The following is a 12,884-nucleotide window of genomic DNA, read 5'->3' on the forward strand; positions in this document are numbered from 1 at the left end:
GGGCTGCATACAAACTCTGAACTAAAGACCAACAGCTCTAGAAAGTCAGATACTGTAAGAAAAAAATTTCTTTACCACAGCAGCATTATTTTATATTACAGCCCCATCTGCCCACATTAGACCTTTGCATGACTTGTAGCAATGCAAACTGAGACAAGAACAAATCCAAAAGCACCCCAACATGACAGGCTACATTGCTTCTAAAATATTCACTGCACCATAAAGCTTTGGTCTTAACACCCCTCTCTACATCAATTTGTTAATAGTGTTATAAAGATAGTACTGAAAATGGAGACTAGGGGATTAAATGACTACAGATAATTTTTAAGAGGAAAATCGTCTTTATTGTGTTCTTAGAAATAAAGATGACTCATATAGTCCTTAGCAAGAAAACATTTGCTCACTAAAGTCACCTCAGCATGACACTAAATTCTAAATATAGGAATATTATAAGAGGTAAATGTTTTCTTTTTAAGGTCACCAGACGTACTATTTTAGTCCAAGTATTTTGATCACATATGGAGAACAAGTTTGATAACTCAGAGAGACGTTACCACTCTTTCTGCAGAGTAACAGCTATAATGTTTCTCTCCTAAGAGAGAAACATTTCAAGTTCTTTATATGGAGTATTTAATTGACCTACCAGTGAACATGAGAGAAGCCCAATGATTTTCCCCAGGTGTATTACACCTACAGTAATACTAGCACTAACTATGGGCTGATTTACTAGGCTATTATTTTTCTCTTTTATTTCTTGTACTTCATAAATATTGGATTTAGTTATTCTCACCAGTCTGTGTCAATTTCCCATAAATATAGAAACCCAGTAATTATTTATCATTAAAAAAATTCAGTACATTTTGAAAACAGATAAGTTGGTTAAAAATTACTATTCCCTCTGCAACCTGAATATTCTCAAAATGGAAAAAAGAAAATTCTGTCCCAATTTCCTCATGACAGATGAATCCCAAAGTATTCTGACTTAAATTCAAACCACACTGGTTTATTGCCAAGGAACAGAATACTTTGCAAGGGCAAGTCATGAGATATAGATTTTTTTAAAATTTCAGAGTATTACTGTTATTAGACATAGCAATTTGAAAATACTAAACTATCATCATTTCCAACCTTCTTTCCAGAATTGTGAGACACACAGGAAACTTAGGGCCTGAATCTGTTCTAATTTACCATACACAGATATAAATCAGGAAGAATTCCATTAAAGTCAATGGAGTTCCACCACTACAAAATCAGTGTAAATTAGATTAGAATCAGGACTTTGGTTTTAGTATCAACCATTGCTTTTTAAATGTTATTGTTAACTTCATTTTTTTAACAAATAATATAGTATGGTAGTAGATCAAAACTATAACTGGGTTCAAAAAAGAATTGGAAAAGTTAATGGAGGATAGATTCATTAGTGGCTATTAGCTAAGATGGTCAGGGACACAACCCTATGCTCTGGGGTCCCTAGCCTCTGACTGCCAGAAGCCGGGACTGACCAACAGGGATTTGATCACTCGGTAATTGCTCTATTCTGTTCATTCCCTCTGAAGTGGCTACTGGGCTAGATGGACCATTGGTCTGACCCCGTATGGCCATTCTTGTGTAGCTCCCAAAAGCCTCAGACAAGGTTGGCATGCCACTGTACAAACTCTTAGGAAAACATGACTTCTACTCAGGCCTGCCGACAGCAATTCCAGACCCCAAGGTTGTTGCTAGGGTGCGGGGGGGGGGGCAGAAGTGACGAATCTGTCACTTCTGGGACCGCCTGTCAATTCCAGGACCAACCGCTCTGGCCAATTGTGCCGGCCCGCGGGGTCCCTCAAAGCGCGGGGCCTGGAGCGGTCATGTGCACCTAGGAGTCCTGCGGCCCGCCCAGGCAATTAGAAAGGGCCCAGGGCTCCTGGCTGCCACTACCGCGGCAGTGGCTGCGGCCGGGGGCCCCTGGGCCCTTTTAAATCGCCTGGGCCCCTGGGCAATTGTCCCCTTTGCCCCCCCACCCCTCCTGTTGGCGGGCCTGCATCTTCTCCAAAGAGCTCACAAGGCTCTGATCCTGCAGAGGCTTGGCATACAAATTTAACTTTCAGACAAAGTCAGAACTTCCATGGGATGGCTCACATGAAGCAAGTTACTTATGTATGTAACTCTTTATGGGATCAGGGACCTAATTTATGACAAGAGACAATATGGGAGTGTGATAATCGATGGGAGCGAAGAGTGAAAGGAAGGATAAGAGTAACAGTAATAAGATCACCCAATTGCATAGTTTAACAATGAGCGTAACTTGAGGGATCTGAATGATTAAGCTTTTTATTTGTAAATGTAAATAAATATCAGAAATCCCCTTGCCTTTTACCTTGCTTTACTAATTACTATGAGGGAATTTACAGGCTATAAAATATTTTTAAATAGACAATAAGGATTTCTCAGTTACTTTTTCCCCCCTAAAAGGTGACAAATGGCAATATTCCAGTAGTAGGTATCAAATTCCATTTCTAAAGCACTGTAAGAGCAGCAGTTGTTTTTTATTGTTGATTCTTCATTTTCTTTCTTTGTTCCTCCCTCTTTCTGAAGACTGCGAGGATTTTTAATGTAATTCTGGCCCTCAGATGCAATGCTGTAAACAGATTGGTGTTGTCAGGGAATTACATCCAATCTGTGTTCAGCTTTGAAGGGAAATTGTTTATGATTAGGTGATTTACACTTGAAGTGGGCAGAAGATGGCAAGGCCTATAATTAGAAGGGGGGAAATTTATCTCCCAACAGCATGTTCCTCCCTCTGAGAAGAGTCCTGGAGTGAGGAAAGGGCAGATGTAAACAGACTCTCCAAGCTGGCTGAATCTGCACCTGGGCTTGATTGAGTCTGGGTTACTGCTGCCAGGAACAACAGTTGGACCTCAGCCTAGTTGGGAAAGGCAAAGTCAGTTGCCACTGTCTTCTTTGCTTAGCTCCTCTGCTGTGTTTTTAAAAATATTTTGCTTAAACACATCTGCCTCTTCTGACTCACTTGGCCTTATGTGTGTGAACGAGCTGCACCACATTACCTGCTTGTGCGACTGACTAGCTCACAGGCTAATGTTACCTGAGTTAAAAAGAGAGAACTGGAAAAACAAGCCAGTGCTAAACCAAATCTGTTGTTTGAGGTTTAATAATGAGAGATTATAAATGGCCCACCCCTCCGGCACCAGAAATCGGAGCTGTCCAGATGACATTGCCCTATAAAGGAATAGCTCTATCTGTGCATCTGGGAGCTGCTCCTGAGCGGTGGCTCTGCCTGTTCCCAATATAGAGCAGTTGCTAAAAGCCATTTTACAAATATTTCCTACCACAGTTGACAGTCTTGGGCACCTTAGTGCAGCCAAACTACCTACATTTGGTAACGTGTCAAGCACTCTGGGGCAAAGACACAGGGGAGGTAGAATCCAGAGTTTGGCCATCATTAGGAAAAGGTGTGAAACCTTCCTCTTTGAAAAAGCCTTTCCACCATAAGGATGACAGACACCCCTTTCTACCACAAACCCTTTCCAACCAAAACAACCCCCAAACCATACTCCAAGTAGAGATTTTACCCCAAAAAGACATGTCAGACTCCATGAAGTCCAGTAGGAACTTTACTATTGCTGTTGGTTTTAGGTAGAAGGTACTCCAATACTGTGCTGATGGGCAGCAGTATAAAACCCTAAGCCCAATAGACAGATTAGATAGATAAGTGGCTTGTACATACTCCATTCAGGGTTTCCTGGGCGCTGTTCTGGCCCTGGGCACAGGCTAGGACAGCCAAGAAGTCCGCCGTAACTTATGTCCTGTTGCAATGACCCCTTTGGGCCGTAGCAGTGGTGCCTGGGCATAAAAGCCACGTGACCTTGCCTCTTTCTGCCCCAACATACTCCCTCCTTTCTCCAGTCCTATAGTGACCCGTGTCCTTGGAGGAAGTTCCTATGTCAGAAGCACAACCTATGCCAGCGGTATTTTCCGTATAAAGTTTCACCTGCCCTGTGGCTTCTTTTTGCATCAGCTAAGCTCACAGCAGGTATAAGTGACATGGTGCTTTACAGCAACAGCGCCCGGAGCCCATCTACACTAGGCTCCAATACAGGTAACACTGGTGGAGCTGAGCCAGAGTCAACAAGGATAATATTTTTGCAAAATTGCCCTTCTGTAGAGCGGGCAAGAGATTGTGATTTGTTTCAGCTGTGGTTGTTTATAATCACAGCTCCTCATGTAAAAAATACTACTAGTCCACCATATTTTAATTTTGTTTCTTTTTAAATGCTATATCAGAATGTGTCAAGTTCAGATTCAGAGGAGTTACATTTTTCAGGTTGTGAAATTGTCATTTGACTTCTGACTCAACCCCAGCCAAACGTAATTTGTGTCACTTAACAGAATAACAGACAGACGACAGAAACAAACAAGTTCTTTCTAAGAAGGCTACTGCTTATTTTTCCTTTTGGAATGCTTGTTTATCTCTGGCTTTCAAATAGAGACACCGGAAATGGTGCAGGTCCATTTGTTAAAATTACATTTGAAAAAAATAATTTATTGAAATTTTTTACAACGGAAAAATAGAAATAAATGTATCCAAACCAAAATTCCAACCCTAAAAGCCTTAACACTTTGCGATAGCTCCAATCTAGCTGATTGGCTGACCAGCCCAGTGCTGTTGCTAGCACTTCTTTTTTTAAAAAAAGCAGTTCTTTGCTACATATTTATCCATTTTTTGCATGCATGCCATGTCCTTGTGGTAGCAGTGCTGTACGTGTAATGTGTATTTTTCAGCAATTGTTTCATTTCTGCAAAAAAAACACATAGTGTACAATAATTGTATATCACAATGGCTTTGGAGCAAGGATTCATGGTAGTCCCAAAAGGAGACCGACCTTATTCCCTTTTGAACTCCTCTAGAGTACATCACTCTCTCTCACAGTTTCTTTAGCCTTCTCAGTGGTTTAAAAAGGAGAGAGCTCTGGGGAGTTATATGACCTCTATACGTGACTGGTAGACCTAGTCAAGAAGTGCTGTTAGTGCTTACTGAGTCTAAAGAACTACAGAGAAATGGGTTTAGAAAAACCTCCAAGTCTTAAAATTACTTCACAGCACCAGGCTAGGGCCAGGTTATTTGTAAAATATGTATCTTTTTTTTACCAGAAAACCTCATTTGCTGGTACATTTTCAATATAATGCATAGATAGAGAATAAACAGGGCAATACTATATGGAAATATAATGGCAAATAAACCAGATTTTAAAGAAATACTCTATGCCATAGGAAGTAAAAAAAAGCAGAGAGAGCACAGAGGAGTTAATAACAGCTGCAGCAATGGCAACAAGGTCTTTACTGGCGACTGCCATTATTCCACCCCAAAGTCTCCTCTCCTTCTCCCCAAATATATTTTACATAATTGCCCAAGGCCTGCTGCAATGAAGATGTAAGGAGGTCATGAAAAATGTCATTGTTTAAAAAATATATATACTAGAATTAATATAACACATAGTACACAATGTTACAGTAGAGCTCATTACAAAAATATAATAGATTTAAGGCTGAAAAGCTGTTTCTATGACAAATTTCTTCCAAATAGAAACTGTCTGTTTATTTAAAAAATAACAAGGAAGAGGTCTGAACACATTCAGACATTTGAAAGACATTTCTATGCAACACAGGAAAAATGGATTTGAAGAGAACAAAAATGCCAGTTCCTGGCTAATTACCATTAGGATATTGATACCAACTGGATATTGTAGTTTAATTCAGTAATGTGTCTAAAACCCACTAGCCAAGGGCATAATACTTCATACTATGTAAATTGGCAGCAAAACTGGCTTAAGCCTCCAGGCTGCTGTATCCCCTCCTTCCATTGCATTAAAAGGGATGGCGGGGACAATTCAAAACCTAGGATTTTTAATCTAGATTTTTAATGATATTCAGGCACTGTGATGGGGTATACAAACCCCACACTCTACAATAAGGGATTAAGGAGCTGCTCTGAGCTCAGCCAATTCTCTCCCCCTTTCCCACCCACACACACCTGCAAGTCATGCACAGGCTGGGGGAGGAGCTTAGGAGGGGAGCAAAACAGCTCATTTGTTGGCAAACCAGGGAAGAGAAGAGACCTTCAACCCTCAGCTCCCAAGGAAAGGGGTGACTTCAGGCAGGGGCTTCCCAGACCACCTGAAGGCCACTCCCTGAGGTAAGGGAGGGCCAGATCCTGATGCATCCTGAGAGGAAATCATTCCACTCTATCTCTTATTAAGTTAGTTCAGGGGTTCTCAAACTGGGGGTCACAAGGTTATTACATGGGCGGTCACGAGCTGTCAACCCCCACACCAAATCCCACTTTGCCTCCAGCATTTATAATGGTGTTAAATATATAAAAATGTGTATTAATTTATAAGGGGGGGGGGTGTCACACTCAGAGGCTTGCTATGTGAAAGGGGTCACCAGTAAAAAAGTTTGAGAGCCACTGAGTTAGTTTATTTGCATGAATTGCCTTTGCTTTTTGCTCAGACTACCTGGGAAGAGGAGAGACTTTGAAGTGGCCTGGAGGCCCAAGTCCCAGGAAGAGGTAGGCCACTGCAGAAATGGAGCAGCCACTGTCAGGACACACCCAGCAGAGAGAGAGCTGCCATGCCACAAGGAGGCACTGGTGATGAATCAACCCCTTCACAACACCTAAAGATGCAGAGAGATGTCTGGTAGGATTTTCAAAAGTACCTAGGTGCCTAACTCCCATTGAATGCCTATTTTCATCTGTAGGCAAATTCTGGCCCCTAATGGCTTACTGGCCATATATTTTTGTTTATGTTAGCAGGCTAGTAAACTGGGAACAGAATTCAGAGTTTTTATTTACCTCTTATGTCCAATATTCAAGTTCTTTTCTGACCAATGACTGTCTGGGTGATTGGAGAATGAGCTGTGAATGAAACAAGGAATCAGGTGAAGTTTAAAACAGTGCAATGTTGGAGTTTATCACTACAGTGTTTTAAATTTTTCACTGCAACTTAGATTTTTGTGGGCACTGTCTCTACAGCACTGAAGTATAGTTGATTTGTGCTTCTTTTTGTGTAAACACAGCACAAACACATATATAGTATAGTGTACAATTAGTTCTCTTGAATACTGTTAGGAAATGTCTGGTATGTTAAAGGTCGCCTTTGCTAACATAGACCTTGACTCAGCAAGGTACTTAAGCATTTGCCTAACTTTAAGTATCGTTAAGTAGTAAATTGAGTAGTCTTCTCAATTTCAGTGAGATCACTCCTGTGCTAAAATTAGGCAAGTGCTTAAGTACTCTGCTGGGCGGGGGGGGGCATTGTCATTCTGCAATGCAGCTTAAACTTCTTTTGACTAGGTAGAAGCTGAGATGCAAGGCCATGTAACACAAAACTTATGATAAGCTATACACTCAAAACTGAGATTCATTTAATCTGTTCACTGTATGATTCAAAATAACTAAGCTTGATAGCTGAAATTATAAATCTATATGTAATTGTTGCAGTTAAAACACTGGTCTGGGACTTAGAAGAATCTGGTTTTGATTTCTGGCTCTCCCTCAGACTTCCCCTGAGGGAAGTCAGTCAGGCCCAATCCCCCCAAATCAGGCAACATTTTTAGATGCCTCAATTCATGGGTGCCCAGCTTAATAATTTTTGCACTGATTTTTGCTGACATCAAGCACCCACAGCTCCTATTGACTTGAAATGGAGTTGTGAGCACTCAGCACTTCTGAAATTCAAGGCCAACGTATTTCAGGTTAGGCACCCAAAAACTGAGACCCCCAAAGTTAGTAGCCACCTTCAGAAAACATTGACCTAAATTACCTCATCTGTGATTCAGATCCCCATTTGTAAAATGGGCAATTATAACACTACTCTTACCGTCTATGGGTTCTGTGAGACTAAATTAATGCACTTGAAGTTCTCAGTGCTGAACATCATAGACATGCCTATAAATAAATGAAATAAAAATTGTCATCTGTCTCCTGCCATGTACTTTGATAGCTCTTAAAAGCTTGCTCTTGCCCTTTAATACTCAGATGTTTATCTTGTAAAATCAGCTACTTAGTGTGCATGTGTGCATGGAGCCAGGAATGAAACTGATTTTATGATATGCAGCAGTACGCTTTACCCTGTCGGAATGAAGTATCAAGCCCCACCTTGTAAAGAATAAAGATTTTTCTTTTTCTTTTCTTTTTTTAAGTATTGAAACTGGGGATTGGATGAATGAGGAAGAGCCTGGATGGAACGAGCTGGTAATAGATAAGATACAGTGAAATGAAGGAAGAAATTTGTTTTGAGCCAAAGAATAAGAAACCGAACAAGATCTGAATGACAGAAGCTACTTGACAATTCAAACAGTAGCAAAAACCACAAGAGCAAGCAAGGGATTTGATGAAAAAGGTGAGTGCAACATGCAAGATAATCAAGACGCCGTCATGGGGAATAAAAAATATGGTGATTGGATAGATGCCAATTTGAGTGTGGGGCAAATGGTTGAATGTTAAATATATTGATTTGTGAATGACAGTGAGGGGAAAGATGATCATGCTGATGTAGGATATATATTAGTGCAAAACAAGAGCTGCTGTCGTTAGAGATACAAAAACAACGAGGGATTGTATAATAAGATGCTCTACATAAAGAACAATGATCATTCAGCTATGCAGATAGAGAGAAATTGCACACTAGCAGAGTAAAAGAGTACTTATAATTATAAAAAAAAAATAACCTAGGTATTGTCAAAAAAATTGTAATATCAAGACAACCCCCGATTATGAAAGAGTAAATTTAGACTAAGCCACACAAAATATGATGATGCCTGAAAATCACAAATATGAGCAGAGTGATTCAGAACAGGAAAAAATAGTATTGTGTTTCGATATACAGTAAGGCCATTTTCAAATACAGGTGTCTGGGCATGCGTAAACCTTGCGTGACTTATCAGCATTGCCAGCTACATCCCACCCCCATTAATGTCAGAATGGTCAGACAAAGTCCCATTGACTGAATTTAATTGGCACTATAGGTTGGAAAAATTAAGACACTAAATTTGAAAACTACGCTGTAGTTATTCATGCATTTGTCATCTATGGACCAAATAATCTTACACATGAATGTCAGCTGTCGGGCAAGGGCCATGTATATTTGAGGAATGAAAGGCTTGTCATTCTTTGCCTGCAGTCCACCTACTCTACAGGAGGGATATTATTTTAGTGCAAGATCACTATGGAGCAAGCTACCCAGTGAACTGAAATTTTGACTTACTCAGGAAGTAAGGTTTAGATTAGGGTTCAATGGAACAGATCAGTCCCATGTGACACAGGATACTGGAACTATTATAGGAGATGAGTGAATAAAATATATCACTGTGTATACTATTAATCAATTCCGAGGGAGCTATTGATTCAGTAAAATGAACTCTATATTAAACCCAAGGTAAAGGATACATTCATTTTAAAAAGAGGCTTAGATAAAAAAGCCGATGTCCAGTGTTTGACCTAGAGGAGAGGTCAAAATTACACAGGAAAGCAAGGAAACAGCATTTCCAACTGCTTGTCACAAATGTAACAATCATACATAGGGGGAAAACTGGGAAAGGGTTATCTCATACTCCTATAACCCTTCTGCCAGGAGGAGCCGGCAGCAACCAGGGCCGGGTTCAATACCTAGGAATTCCTTTTCAACAATACAACACAGAACCAGCTTGAGCCCCCACCCAGTAACCTGGGAAAATTACACACCACTCTGGGTGCCTTTGAGAGGCAATACTTCCCCACTCGCAAGCACAAAGTCTGAGTGTAGAAAAGAATCTTTTAATGAAAGGAGGGAAGTCACCCAACATTAATTAGGGAAAATGTCACAAGCCGGATTCATAATCATAAAACTGTGAGCAGGACACCCACCCCAGAATGAGTGGGGCAGTGTCTTCTGCTTCATGTTCTTGAGTTCTACAAGATCTACAGAAAAGTTCCTTTTCTGTGCCCCTCTTTGCTCCCTCACCATACCCCACTCACAGTGGTTGTCCTTAGTCAGTGAGGACCCAGGGTTCAGGTGTGCATCTATGTGAGTTCACCTCCCATACGGGGAAGAAGGCACCTGGCTTGCAATTGCTCTGGCTGGCCGCCCCGCCTGCCGCTGTTTCTCACCACCTGGCCACCCCGCCAGCCGTGGTTCCTCTCCACTGGCTGTCCCACCAGCCGTGGTTCCTCACCACCTCTCCAGCTGCTCGTTGCCTTGCTCACCGCCTCACCAGACACTTGTTCACTGGCTAACTGTCAGTCACTTCTGCTGCCACCTGCCTCTCTGCTATCACCTTTGCAAATCAGTCTCTTAATAATTTTCAGCTCTTTGCAGGCTGGACAGAAACACTGCCCCATCTCAAGTGATTTCAGCTCTCATTTAAGCACTTTAACATAACAAAGAGGATCCTAATGAAGCTTATGTAGCTCTCTCTTTGAACAGCTGGAAGGAACAGGTTAACCACACTAGAGACCCTTAGAGAGAGAGAGAGAGTGCACACCTCCTGTCTAGGACACCTGTTCCCACCCCTCTTACTTTCACAGGGCTATGGCATTCGAGCCCCTGGCTTTCAGCTGCGGGTGACCCCCTCATTTGCAACAGGTTAAGCACAGTTCTGCTCCCCTTTATTCATACAATAACGACAACAACATTGGTAAAAGCATTTCACTACCCCTGCATTCAGTACTAAAGTGATTTGTAACCCAACACCAGCCAAAGTTGATCACTTTGAGCAACACCGCTCTATCTGCTGGATATCTAAGCAGATCAGGTGTGTTCATGTAAATGAAGTCTGCTCCTGAAGTCTCTTCCCCTCCCAGCTAGCTGTCAGGGGAGAATTCATTCAGACCCTGCTTACAAGCCTCCATGCCTCCATGTAGTTCTGTTCACTTACAACATACTTTCTGTAGTATAAATCAGTAAAGCAAGCGTCTATATCATGAAAACCAGAAGTGAGAGTACAGGCCACATTTTCAAGGGAGGGTGCAATAAATGAGCTCACAAAGCTGAGCATGCACCTGTTGGAACCACATATAAGAACTTAGGCAGTGTGACTCTATGCATTGCAAAGCCTAACTTTTAGGCACCTTGCCAATCACAGGAACTACACTGTGATCCACACAGCCTGAGTTAGGCGCCTAAAATCCCTATACAATGAATGGGGAGAGATAGGCAGCTCCCCCATAGTGTGCTGACTTTTTGTGGATCACAGTCTAAACTGCCTAACTAGCCAATGAGAGATGCTCAGGAGAGGGGTATGTCCCTCACAGAATTAGGTACTTAAGTCCAGGCTGCAGGGAGGCACCTATCTCTACTAGAGATCTATACCTGGGAACCCTCTCCTCGAGTCAGGTGGTTTAAGCACCTAAGATGCTTTTTGTGAGAATTTAAGCAGGTGCCTAATTTCACACAAAATGATTGAAGGAGGAGGAGCCACCTCCAATCTTTTATCTCAGTGGTTAGAGCACCCCAATGTGGTTCAGTTTCCTCTTCTGCCAGAGGGGGAAGAAGGATCTGACTAGGGATCTCACACCTCTGAGGAGAGTGCTCTAACCACTGAACTATGGGATGTTCTGATATAGGGCTTCCTCAGTCTCTTCTGTTGAAGCAGTTCTGCTATGGATAAATAGTCATTAGAGCAGGGAGAACTGAAATCTGGGTTTCACACTTCGCAGGTGGGTGCTCTAAGCACCAGGCTACAGAGTCGTTCTTGTGCTCTCTCTCATGTGCTTTCTCTCTTTATCTGGCCCAGTGACTAAGAATTTATCCAAAATGGAATGCCTTCAATAGGAGAGACTGAGGTACTACCACAGCCCAATGGTTAGAGCACGCTTCTGAAAGGTCTGGGAGCTCCCAATTCAAATCCTTTCTCGGCATCAGGCAGAGGAGGAAATTGAAGCTGGATGTCCTAGATCTCAGCTGAGTGTTCTAGTTCTATAAGGGCAGCAGCTCCTCCTCCAGACAGATTTTGAATGGGACCTGATCTGGTAGGTGGCCTTTGAGCATGCCTACCAGATCGGGCCATGCCCACAAGATAAGGCAGATGAATACTTATCTTCCCCAGTTCATGGATTGCTCTGGGGCTTAGCTGGGAGATATGTGTCCGGACTCTTAGAGTGAGGCAGCAGTTCACGTGCTCAGAGGCAGAAACTTAGATGCCTATGGAACTTTTACCTGAAAATTTAGGCACTGAGTGAGTTTAGGCACTTACAGAATTTGGTGGAAGATTTGAATCACATTGGAGCCTAAAACTGGGCCTTAGGTGCCTAAGTACCATTGTGAATCTAGCCCTAAGTAACTTAGAAGTCCAGGTCCCATTGACAGCCAGTGACTTTAATAGACAGCTTATTCTCCTCAATAAAAAGTGTCCTCAATTGATGAATAACATGCATGGAGGTATATTATTCTCTCATCTCCTGCAGTAGTTCATATATCATATGGGACTGATCTGCTGATGGAATCCTGACCTAAATCTTGGTTCTCCTGGTTAATCAAAATCCCAGATCATTTAATTAGTTGTTCCATGGTGGATCATAGTCAAAATAATATGACTATCATTCTTTGAATGTGTTTTGCTGTATTTGTGTTACTTGGGCATTTTTGGAAAGTTTGCCCCAGAAAACCAACTGGAATGTTTCTAGATTGAAATTTTCATCTGCATCCTTCTGTTGTCACATTTAAAGTTTAAAAAATTAAAAAGGTGAAAGTTACCCCATATAACAAGCTCTGAACATCCAGATATAATTCCTTCCTTCCTCATCTAACAAGTCAAAATGAAGCCAAGGACATCACAAATAAAGAGAGCTCATTTTTCATACAGAAATGTACTGTATCGTCCAGTGTCTCAATTAACATATTGCGTGA

The sequence above is a fragment of the Emys orbicularis genome, chromosome 3, assembly GCF_028017835.1.
Source record: "Emys orbicularis isolate rEmyOrb1 chromosome 3, rEmyOrb1.hap1, whole genome shotgun sequence".
In the NCBI taxonomy this organism is placed as follows: domain Eukaryota; kingdom Metazoa; phylum Chordata; order Testudines; family Emydidae; genus Emys; species Emys orbicularis.